Source organism: Staurois parvus, unplaced genomic scaffold (genome assembly GCF_062004578.1).
Source record: "Staurois parvus isolate SC_StPar_1 unplaced genomic scaffold, SC_StPar_1.0 ptg000153l, whole genome shotgun sequence".
NCBI lineage: Eukaryota > Metazoa > Chordata > Amphibia > Anura > Ranidae > Staurois > Staurois parvus.
Window position 1 is genome coordinate 4,518,515 of NW_028317949.1, and position 13,998 is coordinate 4,532,512.

A 13,998-nucleotide genomic window follows, 5' to 3' on the forward strand; every position below is an offset into this window, starting at 1 on the left:
GTGGCGTTTTTCTGTGTTTGTGTTTTTAGTGTTTTTTTAACCAAAAAAACTTTTTTTCGGTCAGAAAAACATTCAAAAATGCCGGTGTGGGGCGTTTTACTGAGTTTTGCTGCATTTTTCAGCGTTAGAGTGTTTTTACAGCTAAAAAACTCCTCTAGAAACTCACTAGTTCTGGGTTTTTTTTCCAGCCAAAAAACATTGATTACAGTCTATGTGTGCATGGATACATAGGATTACATGCTGGGGAGTTTACTGGCTGTAGAAAAAAAACGTCAAAAGCCAAAAACAGCCGCTGTAAAAACGTCCCGTGTGCATGAGGACTGATAGTTGTTCTAATCAGTATAGAACTCTGACCCTACCTTGTCTGTGTGTTTTTGCCACCCTTTCCTAGTTATTAGTCCTCATCCCCTATCTATAAGTTAGCTGCTCATTCATAAATATTTCCAGACTGCTTTCTCTTCTACAGAGTGTCTCCTCAGCTCCCTCTGATTAATGCTGTGTCATTGTACAAGCTTCCACAAGTCCTAGCCCAAGGCTACACACATTCTTGCAGCTCAAAAATAAACACGGTCCCTGTTAATCACGAAGCGTAAGGTTTCTCTACATACCTGCTAACGAGTGCTTATGCAAAGTTTAGTAACATGAGTGGAACATGAATTAACATGTCAAATATGGATTTATGAAACAATCTACTGCAGGGGCAGACTGACCATTTGGAAACTCGGGCACTGCCTGAGGGCCCGGGGTCTGTAGGGGGCCCCATGAGATGCCCCTGGTACCTTTTTCATAGTTTTTTTTTAGTTTGGGCAAGGACACAGGGGCCCCATGATCCCCTATTGTCCGGGGGCCCCATGAGTTGTCAGTCTGCCCCTGATCTACTGTTAAGGTTTAAGCCAGTATAGTATAAAACGTGAACGTTTTTCATGAAACGTATAAAATGAAAATGTTTCATTTACTGGACTTTTATAGACAACTGCGTCTCAGTATTTCACTACAATTTATTGCAACTGTCATATTGTATTTTATTCTTGGGTATTCTTGGTAGGGATCTGAACTCAGCTGTATTTTTTCTATAGGCCTGTGCACAGGGGTGCATGATGATCAGTTAAATTGTTTTGCGTACAGATCCATTAAAAAAAAAAAAAAAAAAAAAAAGTCAGTACTTTATGTAATTACAAACGCATGTGATAACGTTTATATGCTTGCAGCTTTCATCCTAGCAACAAAAGGACACTCAAACCTGCTATTCATGGATCAAAATTAATCTGGTTCAGCAGGGACCAGATGAATTTCGATCCATGTATGGGCAGGCTGGTTGTACACAAATCAGTCTATCGGTCGACTTGTGTACAGCGAGCCTGTTGGAAAAATATTCTCTTGATCAGCATCTCTGGCCATAGCCTTTGCTACCGGCTTCTAGCTGCCACATTCCTATATCGCTGTGTGCATGAACCCTTCATCAAAATCATGTTTTACAGGGTGTCAGGAGCTATAGGCAAACATTTTTTAAAAGGTTTTATTACAGTAAATGCTCGAATTTACAGCTTTCAACTTTGCAATGTTTGTTTATATGCTGAATACAAGAAAGTAGACCATTTTTTAAAGTGGTATAAAACCCACAACAGTAAAATCAGTCTGTATATGCAGTAAAACATGCTAGTTATACTCACTGTGGAACCTAAGGGGTCAATCCTCTGCATTGTGTAAAAAGGCAGTTTAATCCTGACTTCTCTGATCCTCCCCTTCTTCCAGTGCCCCCCTCTTATCTCCTGATAAGACATATGATGTGGACATGCTCAGTTTGGTGTGTATTGCTAGAGAGGTTTTTTTCTTCCTGGGAAAGTGCACATGATCAGCACAGGGCCAAGCAGCAGTGTCCAGACAGAGATCAGGGGTTTTGCATCCTCCTAGACAAAATGAAAACTCCTCCTTCAAGCTTTAACGAGTGCTCGGCTTGACATTGATAGTTGTCACAAGACTGCTCTAAGTGCTGATGAGAAAAGGTATTTAGCAGTTTATATTAATGTTCTGTGTACTGTGGGAGACCAGATATAACAAATGCAGGATCCTGGGTTTCGTGACACTTTAAAGCAGTATTAAACCCAAAAGCAAACATTTGTTGCAGCTTACCAATTCCCAGATGCGATGACTGTACTAGTTTTCTTTTTTAGGTTTTCTTTCTTTTATTTTCATCTGATGATCCAGCCAGTCAGTCTGTTGATTTTCAAAAGAACAAGCTCTTGCAGATATATCAGTTATAGGGATCGGACAAACCATTTAATACTGGCAGCGGTGCTTACAATAATCAGCTTTTGTTTATGTTATAAACAAAAGGAAAAAAATGTTTGCTGCAACTGTTTATAAGGTGTTCACTGGAGTTTGGCTTCAGTTTGTTAGTGTTATCTAAAACTGCTAGTACATCTAATACTACCCTCCCCCCAGATTATTAGTGCTGCTGTCCAAATGTGGTGTCTATATAGTGGTGTCTATCAGGGGCGGACTGATAACTCATGTGGCCCCCGGGCAATAGGGGATCATGGGGCCCCTGTGCCCTTGCCCAAACTCAAAAAAAGGTACCCAAACTATGAAAAAGGTACCAGGGGCATCTCATGGGGCCCCCTACTGACCCCGTGCCCTCGGGCAGTGCCCGAGTTTCCAAATGGTCAGTCCGCCCCTGGTGTCTATATAATACAGGAGGTGTGTTGCTGCTCAGATCACCAGATGAAAACAGAGGAAAAAAATGCAGCCACCACATCTAATGATTGCTAAGCTGCAGTAAATTATATTTTTGTTTTTGGGTTTGAGCCCCGGTTCACAATATGTGAGTTGGATGCATTTTGAACCGCATCCGATACGCATGGCATATGAACCTGCAGCCATTTCAATGGAGCTGGTACACAAATGCGCGGGCCGGCCACAGCGCATTTTCAAAAAGGGTCCGGTACAATTTTGAGCCAGGTTCAGGTGCAGTTTCCATGGTCATACACTTTGACAACTCGCACCGGAATCGCACCTAAATGGTTGAAGAAAGTAGCACCGGAGGGGCTAAAATCGGACTGTGAAAACCGGCCCACACATATGTGAACCCGGCTCATACCGCTTTAAAACTAATTTGCAGGTATGGCGATTTTTACATGGTTACATTGATCTAGCTTGGACCAGTATAAGTCTGCCTGTGCCATATCTGTGGGATCCCCATGGAAGCTGGATATCACCGCAGTAGGCACCGTTACTAAAATGATCTTCCATAGCTTTGGGGTCTCATGCTGCCCTCTGTCATTGTAAACACAATTCCTACTTGTAAAAACTGCCATTCCTGAAATGCATCTTTAAATTAAATGAGCCCTCTGCTAGAAGAGACACAAATCATGGCTTCCTTTATCCTGCTGCATAGACCTGGGATTCTGAGTGTGCTATGACCAACATAATCCTGTTTTTAGGTGACATTTTCAAAGATCTTTTTTTCTGATATATTTTGTCATTTTTCATGAACAAGAAGTTCCTGTGAAAAATAATGTGTAATGGAACAACAAGAACAGTGCCTAAGTGAATTCCCTTTGACTCACTCCAGATATATTAATCATGGTTTTCCCTGTGATGGAACAGAAAAGGATGTCTGGCCTTGTGACTTTTTCCATGAGCTCAACCCTCCAGTGTGGCCTTCATAGATCTTTACTTGTTTTCTTTGTGTATGTGTCCTTGAAGTAGCTTGTCGTTTTTAATCCATAACATGGAAGAGGCTTATAAAGTTGTTATATATTTGCTGGAAATAGTAAGCAAGGCTGATTCTGTGTGACGAGGATGAACAGGTTGAAGCAGCATGCAGCATCTCTTTCCAGTGGTTATACATCTGAGGCTTGTTTTGGCAAATCCAAAATCAAACTTCTGTTTCAGACCTGTAGCTACATCTCAGTATATTTCCCTGGCTCCGTATCAAGGTGTTCCACGTGTGTGTTTCCTTACAAGGAGAAACTGAGTAATATCCATGTTTGTAAGCTGGAGAGACAGAAAACATCATTTCATAAAATCTACTGGCTTTTAAATGTGTTAGAAAACACAAGGCTAGTTAACCTCCTTGGCGGTTTGATTATTTCAGAATTTTGGTGCTGAAAGCGGTACCATTATTTTGCATGGAAATATGTAGTTTTTTATTGTAGGCTGTAATATTTAGGAATAACTCACTGAAATCTGTCCGAACAAGAGTCTATTAAACATCCCAGGTAGGATAAAATTTGAAACACAAAATCATAAATTATAATTTAATAAATAATCATAAAAAATAATAATATAATAATAATACATTTAATTCAATAATATAATCAAATCAAAAACACTGACATTTGAAATATAGCGCCAAGTTCGCACATTGCTGAGCAAAGTCGCAAAATCGTTTTCAGTGTCTGATGACGAATTTCCCCACGAATCATTATCACTCAATTCTGCAAGTGGTTCTGATTTACTATCACTGTTCTCTAGCTGATCTAAACCTGCTTTTGACCTAAAGGTACGCTTTTTGGACGCCATGGACTTTTCTCAGTTTCCAGGCAGAAAGAACAGACAAAATGCAGGCAGGGCACAGGACAAAGCACTAGGGACAAAATGTATGTGAAATGGGTTGAAACAGCAATGTTTTACTATGTAAAATCGTTTTGAAAAAAATGAAATTTTTTTTAAATGTTCAAATTTCCCACCGCCGGCGGCGCCCGTACGTCCTGATGTCACAGGGACCGGAACACAGGAGCCGAATGCCGGCATCAGTCGGAGGAGATGGCCGGGGACGCTGCAGGGGACACATCGCGGGAGCGAAAGACAAGGTAAGCTCTGCAGGGACTCCCTATGCAGCGCCGCATGATAAGCCCGAGTGTAACTCGGGGTTACTGCTTTTGGTACTGACATTTTACCCCGAGCTACACTCGGGAATACCGTTAGGGAGGTTAAAGTAGATCTAATCCCAAACATTAAAATCCCATATTCGTTTTAAAATGGTAGTATGATTTTTAAGTTCACAATCTTTTTCTGCAGCTTTCTTTAATCAAATATCTGGCAATCATTAGGCCATGTAGAGAAAACAAACCTCGTAGCCTGTGGGTATGATTGCTAGGTAAGTATGCATCTCAGGAGGGAAGAGAGCTAGGTTACCACCAGAGATGAGCTCAGGAGTGTGAATTTAGGAAGCTGTCACCTGTACTGGTCCGGTCATCTGTAGCCATGGCATTCCCCACAAGCCAACGGTATATACAGGGGTTAGACAAAAAATGGAAATACTACATGATTTGCATTTGTGAAAGTGACGATGTTTCGTGTTGAACGCAGAAGTAACTTTCTTTTGTTTCTGCTGTGTCTCTTAAAGACTGAGATTGAGCTCTGCAGACACTTTTGCAGCAATTGTTTTCTTATTCTGGGTCAGAATCTTGCGCTATGTCCTTTTGTCTCTTTCAGTCAATTGATCATGTTGACCGCGCTTATGCGTATAAGACAAAAACTGTATATGCCGTCATAACCTTTTATACCGTACCTCTTGACACAGCAAATAAATATCGATAACACAATCATTAGTCCATCCCCTCATGCCAGGGTACTAGGTGTAATCCTAGACTCCCATCTGTCCTTCCAGCCCCAGATCCAAACGCTGACAAAATCATGTAGACTTCACCTCCGCAACATCTCCAAGATACTACCATTCCTAACCCCGGAAACCACTAAGCAACTTATTCACTCCCTTGTTATATCTCGCCTCGACTATTGTAACTCCCTCCTCACTGGCCTACGTCACCGCAGGCTATCCCCTCTTCAGTCTATCATGAATGCTGCTGCCAGACTCATCCACCTTACTAACCGTTCTGTATCTGCCACCCTTCTCTGCCAATCCCTCCACTGGCTTCCCATTGCCCAACGGATAAAATTAAAAACACTAACTATGACATACAAAGCCATCCACAACACTGCCCCAAATTACATATCCGATCTTATCTCTAAATATCACCCAAACCGTACACTCCGCTCCTCGCAAGACCTCCTACTCTCTAGCTCCCTTATCTCCTACTCCCATGTTCGTCTCCAAGACTTCTCCAGGGCGTCACCCATCCTCTGGAACTCCCTACCCCAATCTATCAGACTGTCACCTACTCTACTTACTTTCAAGCGATCATTGAAAACCTATCTCTTCAGGGAAGCCTATCTTGCCCTCTGCTAATACTGGTATCCTCTACGCTTCCAACCACTCCATCCCCCACAGTTTTACCTATTGTATCACTCACCCCTCCCTCCTAGATTGTAAGCTCCAAGGAGCAGGGCCTTCAATTCCCTCTTGTATTGAACTGTATTGTTACTGTATTGTCTCCCACTATAATATAAAGTGCTGAGCAAACCGTTGGCGCTATATAAATTCTGTATAATAATAATAATAATAATAATAATAAATTGGCAACTTCGGACACAGAGGCACCAGCTAAGCAGGCACCAACAATTTGCCCTCTTTGAAGCTCCATAAGCTCTGACATGATTTTGTATTACTAGCAGCACATGCAGTGAAAGACAAAAGTGATGTTTCCCACCTGTTAGCTAGGTGTCTCATCATACAGCGGAAGCAAAAGCGAGGTACATCACTTTCACACCTGCAAATCATGTAGTGTTTCCATTTTTTGCTTCTCATTTTACTATATATATAATAGGGGGTCAGCCTGGTTCAGTTGTTCTCTGCATCAGAAGTACCCTATTCACCTCCCCACAACCTAGGAAGATGTGACAAGTTATCTTCCTATTCAACCTTTTTTTATTAAAGATTATCTGTGATGGGTATCTGTCATTCACGAATATGAAGTCCTAAAGAAGCGGTATCTACTGCAAAACACATCAACAATAGCCATTGGAAACTTTTATGTGTCTCTCTGTATAATAATTAGACTCTGTGTACTGTGCATTTTTAAATTTGATGAGTTTTGTCATGTTAGATAACTTTTTTAAATAAGGTTTTAATGCTGTTTTGGTTTATGGGCAAAATACCTGTGGGTCATCCTAGAACACTCTTTATTCTTTTGGTTTCTATCCACCCATCAGGATATTTTCCTTCCAAGAACAAGCCCACTGCTTGCATCTGGGTTGAGGGCTGCTGAGAGGAACACCGAGGGCTCTTGAGAGGATTTGGCACCCTGCCTATTCCCTCCGGCCAGCCATGGTCTTCCTGAATTTCAAAGAGAAACACAGAGACCCAGTGATGACATCAGTTGGTCTAAAATAAAGTGAATAATGAAAACTGAAAGGTTTTATTTAAACATTTCATTAGTATGTTAGTGAGGGAGAGTGGATTCACTTCTTCTTTAAAATGGCATTTTAGAGGTAGCTGTATTTTATTAGTAGTGGTGCCCCAGTCATCTGGCAAGCACTATGAACTAAAGTTCAATCAATTTTAACAGGGTAACATAAAACAGCTGAATCCTTGTGATGTGAAATTGATTGTTTCCTTATAAATGAAGCTCATTAAACAGAACATGATGAAAGCAAATGTCTCCATCTGGGATGGTAGTAAATCATGGTTTGGAAGCATTGAACAATTTTTTCATGTGACATTAGCTATGCGCTTGTTGACATCTTTATTTATCCTAATGAAATTTGTTTGCACAGCAAATACACTAAGAAACACTTGTGTCACCAGCCACAACTTCCTTACAGCAGGCAGCAATGAGACTTGACATGCCTTTGCCCTAACCTCAGAAAGAATGAATTATCTTACAAAACAGTCTCTATTTAGTACTCAGTACACAAGTATTTGCCATGCATTGTTACCTTACATCCTATTACCGTACAAAAATTCTCTCTGACCTTTATTTGATTTGGCTGGTATACCGGGCTGTTACTAAAGCCACAAGCTCAACAAAGCACACACATGATAACAGCGAGGCTGCATGCACTTTGGATTTATTTTCAAGTTCAGTCAATCTGGCCAATTTCCTCTGTATGCAGTCCTATATACCTAGTGAGAAATACACATTCAGCAATGATATTTAGGAGTTTGAGCATTTACATCATCTTTTTTTGCATCATCTGTGTAGCTATTCATAGGCCCCTTGGTCATCCTTAAAGAAGAGTTGAGAATCACAACTTTGGCCCGATCCAGTTTTAGGGGACTTACGATGGCTGTGCCCACTTTATCTTTGCCAAATAGTCAAGGATGCTTTACAGCCAAGGAAGCTGCCATCCTAGCTTCTGTTTGATGTGCAGTTGCCATGTTGTTGCACATGTGATCGGTTATGACATCAGCCATTTGAAGGATTAACAGTTTGGCTGAAAACTGACATAAGCACACTGGCATCTGTGACAGTTATCATACAGTACTATAAAATGGTATGGTGCAGCGCTACCCTAAATATTGCCGTACTTATACACTAGCTTATCCAATATTTAGGGTAGCGCTGCACCATACTATTTTATAATCTGCATAATATCCATTTGGTATATGGTTGGGTGTTAGCAGCCCCCTCCTCTTAACCTCCCTGGCGGTATGATTACTTCAGATTTTTGGTGCTAAAAGCGGTACCATTATTTTTCATGGAAATATGTAGTTTTTTTATTGTAGGCTGTAATTTTTAGGAATAACTCACTGAAATCTGTCTGAACAAGAGTCTAGTAAACATCCCGGGTATGATAAAATTTGAAACACGAAATCATAAATTATAATTTAATAAATAATCATAAAAAATAATAATATAATAATAATACATTTAATTCAATAATATAATCAAACCGAAAACACTGAAATTTGAAATAGAGCACCAAGTTCCCACATTGCTGAGCAAAGTCGCAGAATCGTTTTCAGTGTCTGATGACGAATTTCCCCACGAATCATTATCACTCAATTCTGCAAGTGGTTCTGATTTACTATCGCTGTTCTCTAGCTGGTCTAAAACCGCTTTTGACCTAAAGGGTCACTTTTTGGACGCCATGGACTTTTCTCAGTTTCCAGGCAGAAAGAACAGACAAAATGCAGGCAGGGCACAGGACAAAGCACTAGGGACAAAATGGATGTGAAATGGGTTGAAACAGCAATGTTTTACTATGTAAAATTTGTTTGGAAAAAAATGACATTTTTAAAAATTTTCAAATTTCCCGCCGCCGGCGGCGCCCGTACGTCCCGACGTCACAGGGACCGGAACACAGAAGCCGGATGCCGGCATCGGCCGGAGGAGATGGCTGGGGACGCTGCAGGGGACACAACGCGGGAGCGCAGGACAAGGTAAGTGCTGCAGGGAATCCCTATGCAGCGCCGCATGGTAAGCCCGAGTGTAGCTCGGGGTTACTGCTTTTGGTACTGAAACTTTACCCCGAGCTACACTCGGGAATACCGCTAGGGAGGTTAATTATCATTTGTGTATTTAGTAGCGCAGGAGGACCTTACTGTGTATCATACAGTACTGCCTATGAGGAAGTCAGTTTGATGACAAAACGCAACAGACGTATGTGACATCAGACGTAAGGAAGTGCCGCCGTGGCCATTTTGGTACAGGCTGTGTGTACTTTTCTGTCATGTAAGTGCAACTTTAACAATAAATTGGTTATTTTACACTACTATTGAACTATGGGCTTGTATGTTTCCTTGTATATGGAGATTGAGAGTTTATGAAGAACAGGTGAGGAGAAAACAGAGGGAAGATTACACTGAGTATTGAAAGCACATATCGATGTATGCAGGGTAAGGTGCATGCCTAAAGGGGAAGGGAAAACCATGTGGATTCATTTGCACATTGGAGGTGGATGGTGCATGGCCAGACATTAACCTCCCTAGCGGTATGATTATGTCAATATTTCTGTGCCTAAAGCGGTACATTTTTTTGCATGGAAATGTGTTGTTTTTTTATTGTAGGCCTGTAATTTTTAGGAATAACTCACTGAAATCTGTCCGAACAAGAGTCTAGTAAACATAGTATGATAAAATTTGAAACATGAAATCATAAATTATAAAATAATAAATAATCATAAAAAATAATAATATAATAATAATACATTTAATTCAATAATATAATCAAACCAAAAGTACTGAAATTTGAAATATAGCTTAGTCGCAAAATCGTTTTCAGTGTCTGATGACAAATTTCCCCACAAATCATTATCACTCAGTTCTGCAAGTGGTTCTAATTTGCTATCGCTGTTCTCTAGCTGGTCTAAAACCGCTTTTGACATAAAGGGCCGCTTTTTGGATGCCATGGACTTTTCTCAGTTTCAAGGCGCAGAAAGAATGGTGAAAATGCAGGCAGGGCACAGGACAAAGCAGTAGGGACAAAATGTATGAAAAGTCTAATGCTTTGATACAGTAATGTTTTACTATGTGATTTTAGTGAATGTCACTTTTAAAAATGTAAAATTTCCCGCCGGTTCCGGCTCCCGTACGTTCCGCACGCCCCAACGCTCGCAGGGACCGGAACCCGGAAGAGGAGATGGCCCGGGACGCTGCAGGAGGGACATCGCGGGAGCACAGGACAAGGTAAGTGAAACAGGGATCCCGGAGCAACGCTGCAGGGTAATCCCGAGTGTAGCTCGGGATTACCGCTTTTGGCACTGATAATTAACCCCGAGCTACACTCGGGAATACCACCAGGGAGGTTAAATTAAGAGGACAAGTCACATTGATGGAGAGTTTTATGCACATTTTCACCCTGTGAGGGTAAGAGTAACAAGTGTGGTTAGTGGTGATTACGATTCACAAAGTGTTCTGTATTTATGTACAGGTGTATCGCGTATCATATTATGTGTGGAATTACTAAACTATATTAGTTTTTTTTTCTTTGGAGATTGGGAGAAGTCGAGTACATGATCAGGAAGAAAAGACAGAGAAAATGATATGATATACAACGCATTCTTACTGGGAAGATTCTGGTGAGAACATTTGAAGATCTTTGAAGGATAGCTGTGAGCTGTTTTGTGTATATAAGAATTTTATGCCCAGGGGGGTGTTTGGATTTTCAGCTGCACACTATTGACTTTGGGCGCATGTGACAACCAAAAAAAGTTATTCACTGCATGCCTTGAAAGAATCTGTTTGAGGAGATTGGTGGCTTTAGTTCCTCTTTAGGGCTCGTTCACACCATACGTGCATGAAAACTGACGGGAAAGCCATGCAAAATTCACTTGTAGAGGCATGAGTTTACATCAGTTTCATATCAGTGTTCATGCATGTTTCAGTGAGTTTTTATGCATGTTGACATCAGTTTTCATGTGCGTCAGTTATGTGCCACACAGTGCTGATGTCACGTCAGTTTTTTTTCCACGCAGAAAACTGCATACACGTTGCAGATTCCTGTGCAGAACAAATACTGTACACATGTGATACCAGTGTTGTGGTGTGAACAGGGCACACAGAGAACAATTGTCTTTTTTGTGCCCATGCAGGATGCATGCAGAAAAAACTGATGTCTCTGCACTTGGTGTGAAGGAGCCCTAAACCCACTGATCTGACTACTTGACCAAACTGTCAAACCATCAAATGGCTGATGTCATAACTGATTACATGTGCAGCACCATGGCACTTGTAGATAAAACAGAGACTACTTTGGCAGTTTCCTTGGCTTAAAAAGGATAGAAGGGTTTAATTATGCTTTAAAGCAGTGGTTCTCAACCTGTGGGTCGCGACCCCTTTGGGGGTCGAACGACCCTTTCACAGGGGTCCCCTAAGACCATCAGAAAACACATATTTCCGATGTGTAAAGAGCAGCTACTGTGTAGAAAGCAGCTGCTGTGTTGAAAGCAGCTACTCTGTTAAAAGCAGCTACTGTGTTGAAAGCAGCAGTATTGGAGGTAAAACGACACTCATGAATTATAATTACTGGGTAAATAATTTTATGGTTGGGGGTCACCACAACATGAGGAACTGTATTAAAGGGTCACGGCATTAGGAAGGTTGAGAACCACTGCTTTAAAGCATTCAAATTCTGTTTTGTAGTTCACCAATCATTGGATGTAGTGGCTGCATTATTTCTCTTTTTTTTTTCAGGGTTTATTCCTTTTTTTCAGGCCAGTAACACACCTGCTGTTGGGTGGCAACATTCATTCCTCAACTGTATCTATAGAGGAGCAAAGAGGGTAGTGCCAGACAAAGTGTACTCTTGTGATCCGTAGGAGAAGTAGGGCTAAAAGAGCTTTAATCCTACATCTCTTTAAGCGGTTACAGAAATATTTTATTTTCCTTTTAGGATAAATGAATAAAAGTTGACCATTGTGAGCTCCCTTGTTAGTGTTTTATATCAACCCTTTACCTTTACTGAACAGCTTGGTCTGGACTTATTGGCCAAATCACCAGGTAATAAAACATGTTACGGGGGACTTTGTTAATACTAGTTGCTGGCTGTATTATGTATGTCATTTATATTTATTTTGCCATAGTTACACTCAAAGTCAGCACAATCCTGGGAACAAGCGCTTACACCGAAGTCGACTAAAAAGCTATACATTTTGGGTGTCAGCTGCAAATATTTTAAAGCTCAAATCCATCATTCAAATGCATCCCCCTGCACCCAGAACTGATAACATTGCTTGGAATTGCAGTGCAGTAGAAGCACATTACAGAAAGAAAGTTAGATGCTCACTGAATTTCAGAATAGAAGGATAGGAGGTAAGCAGGGGCGGACTGACAACTCATGGGGCCCCCGGGCAATAGGGGATCATGGGGCCCCTGTGTCCTTGCCCAAACTCACAAAAGCCTATGAAAAAGGTACCAGGGGCATCTCATGGGGCCCACTACTGACCCCGGGCCCTCTGGCAGTGCCCGATTTTCCAAATGGTCAGTCCACCCCTGGAGGTAAGTATATAGGGAGATAAGGAGGTGATACATATCTGAAGCTGGTGCTGTGCTTTCAGGCTATGTGCACAGGGATGTCCAGCTGCAGTATGTATCTCCTAGCACTTTAGTGTGCCTCCTGCAGGCAGCCTGTCAAACTCTATTGCAGGCTAAGGCTGGATGGGGCTGAACGCTGTACTGAGAGGTCTTCTGCATTTTGGAACCTTGGCCCTGAACAAACAGGGCCCTGAATGCCGGTCCCTCTCAGTAAAGTGTTCTGCCCCATCTAGACAGCCTGCTATATACTTTAACCACTTGCCCTCCAGAGCATTTACCTCCCTTCCTGACCAGGCCATTTTTTTGCGATACAGCGCTGTGTTACTTTAACTGACAATTGTGCGGTCATGCAATGCTGCACCCAAATTAAATTTCCCACAAATAGATCTTTCTTTCGGTGGTATTTGATCGCCTGTGCTTTTTTTTTTTTTTGCGCTATAAACAAAAAAAGACCAACAATTTTGAGAAAAAAACAATATTTTTGACTTTTTGATATGAAACATGTCCAGTAAAAAAATGCAAAAAATCTAATTTTGTCATAAATTTACGCCAGAATGTATTCTGCTACATGTCTTTGCTAAAAAATTCCCAATACATGTAAATGAATTGGTTTACGTGAAAGGTATAGCGTTTACAAATGATGGTATATATACTGGATTTTAAAAAACAAATATTTCTTTACTAGTAATGGAGGCGATCAGCAATTCTGACACTGGGAGGAACTGACTTGGTCTCACTGACATCCCCAGTGACACCAATACAGTGATCAATACTAATAAAAAGTACTGACACTGTACTAATGGCACTGGGCAGGATGGGGTTAACATGTGGGGCGATCAAAGGGTTAACTGTGTGCTGTGTTCTGTTTTGATATGAGGCTGTGTCTGTGTTTCACTGTAAGCACACTGCTTTGTATGGCTCTGCTATGCAGAGCCATACAAAGCAGTGTGCAGGAGTTGACAGGGGAGAGATCTGTGTTGTTTATACACAGGTCTCTCCCCCGTCGGAGATACTCGGCAGCAGGGGCGGACTGACCATTTGGAAACTAGGGTAGGGGGCCCCATGAGATTCCCCTGGGACCTTTTTCATAGGCTTTTTTGAGTTTGGGCAAGGACACGGGGGCCCCATGATCCCCTATTGCCCGGGGGCCCCATGAGTTGTCAGTCCACCCCTGCTCG

General features: G+C 41.6%; 1 protein-coding gene across 1 annotated transcript in view; it reads left to right on the forward strand.

Annotated features, from left to right (window-relative positions):
- ANKH (ANKH inorganic pyrophosphate transport regulator) overlaps positions 1-13,998 on the forward strand; it is a 181,239-nt gene that overhangs the window by 44,717 nt on the left and 122,524 nt on the right. The gene's annotated exons all lie outside the window — the stretch shown is intronic.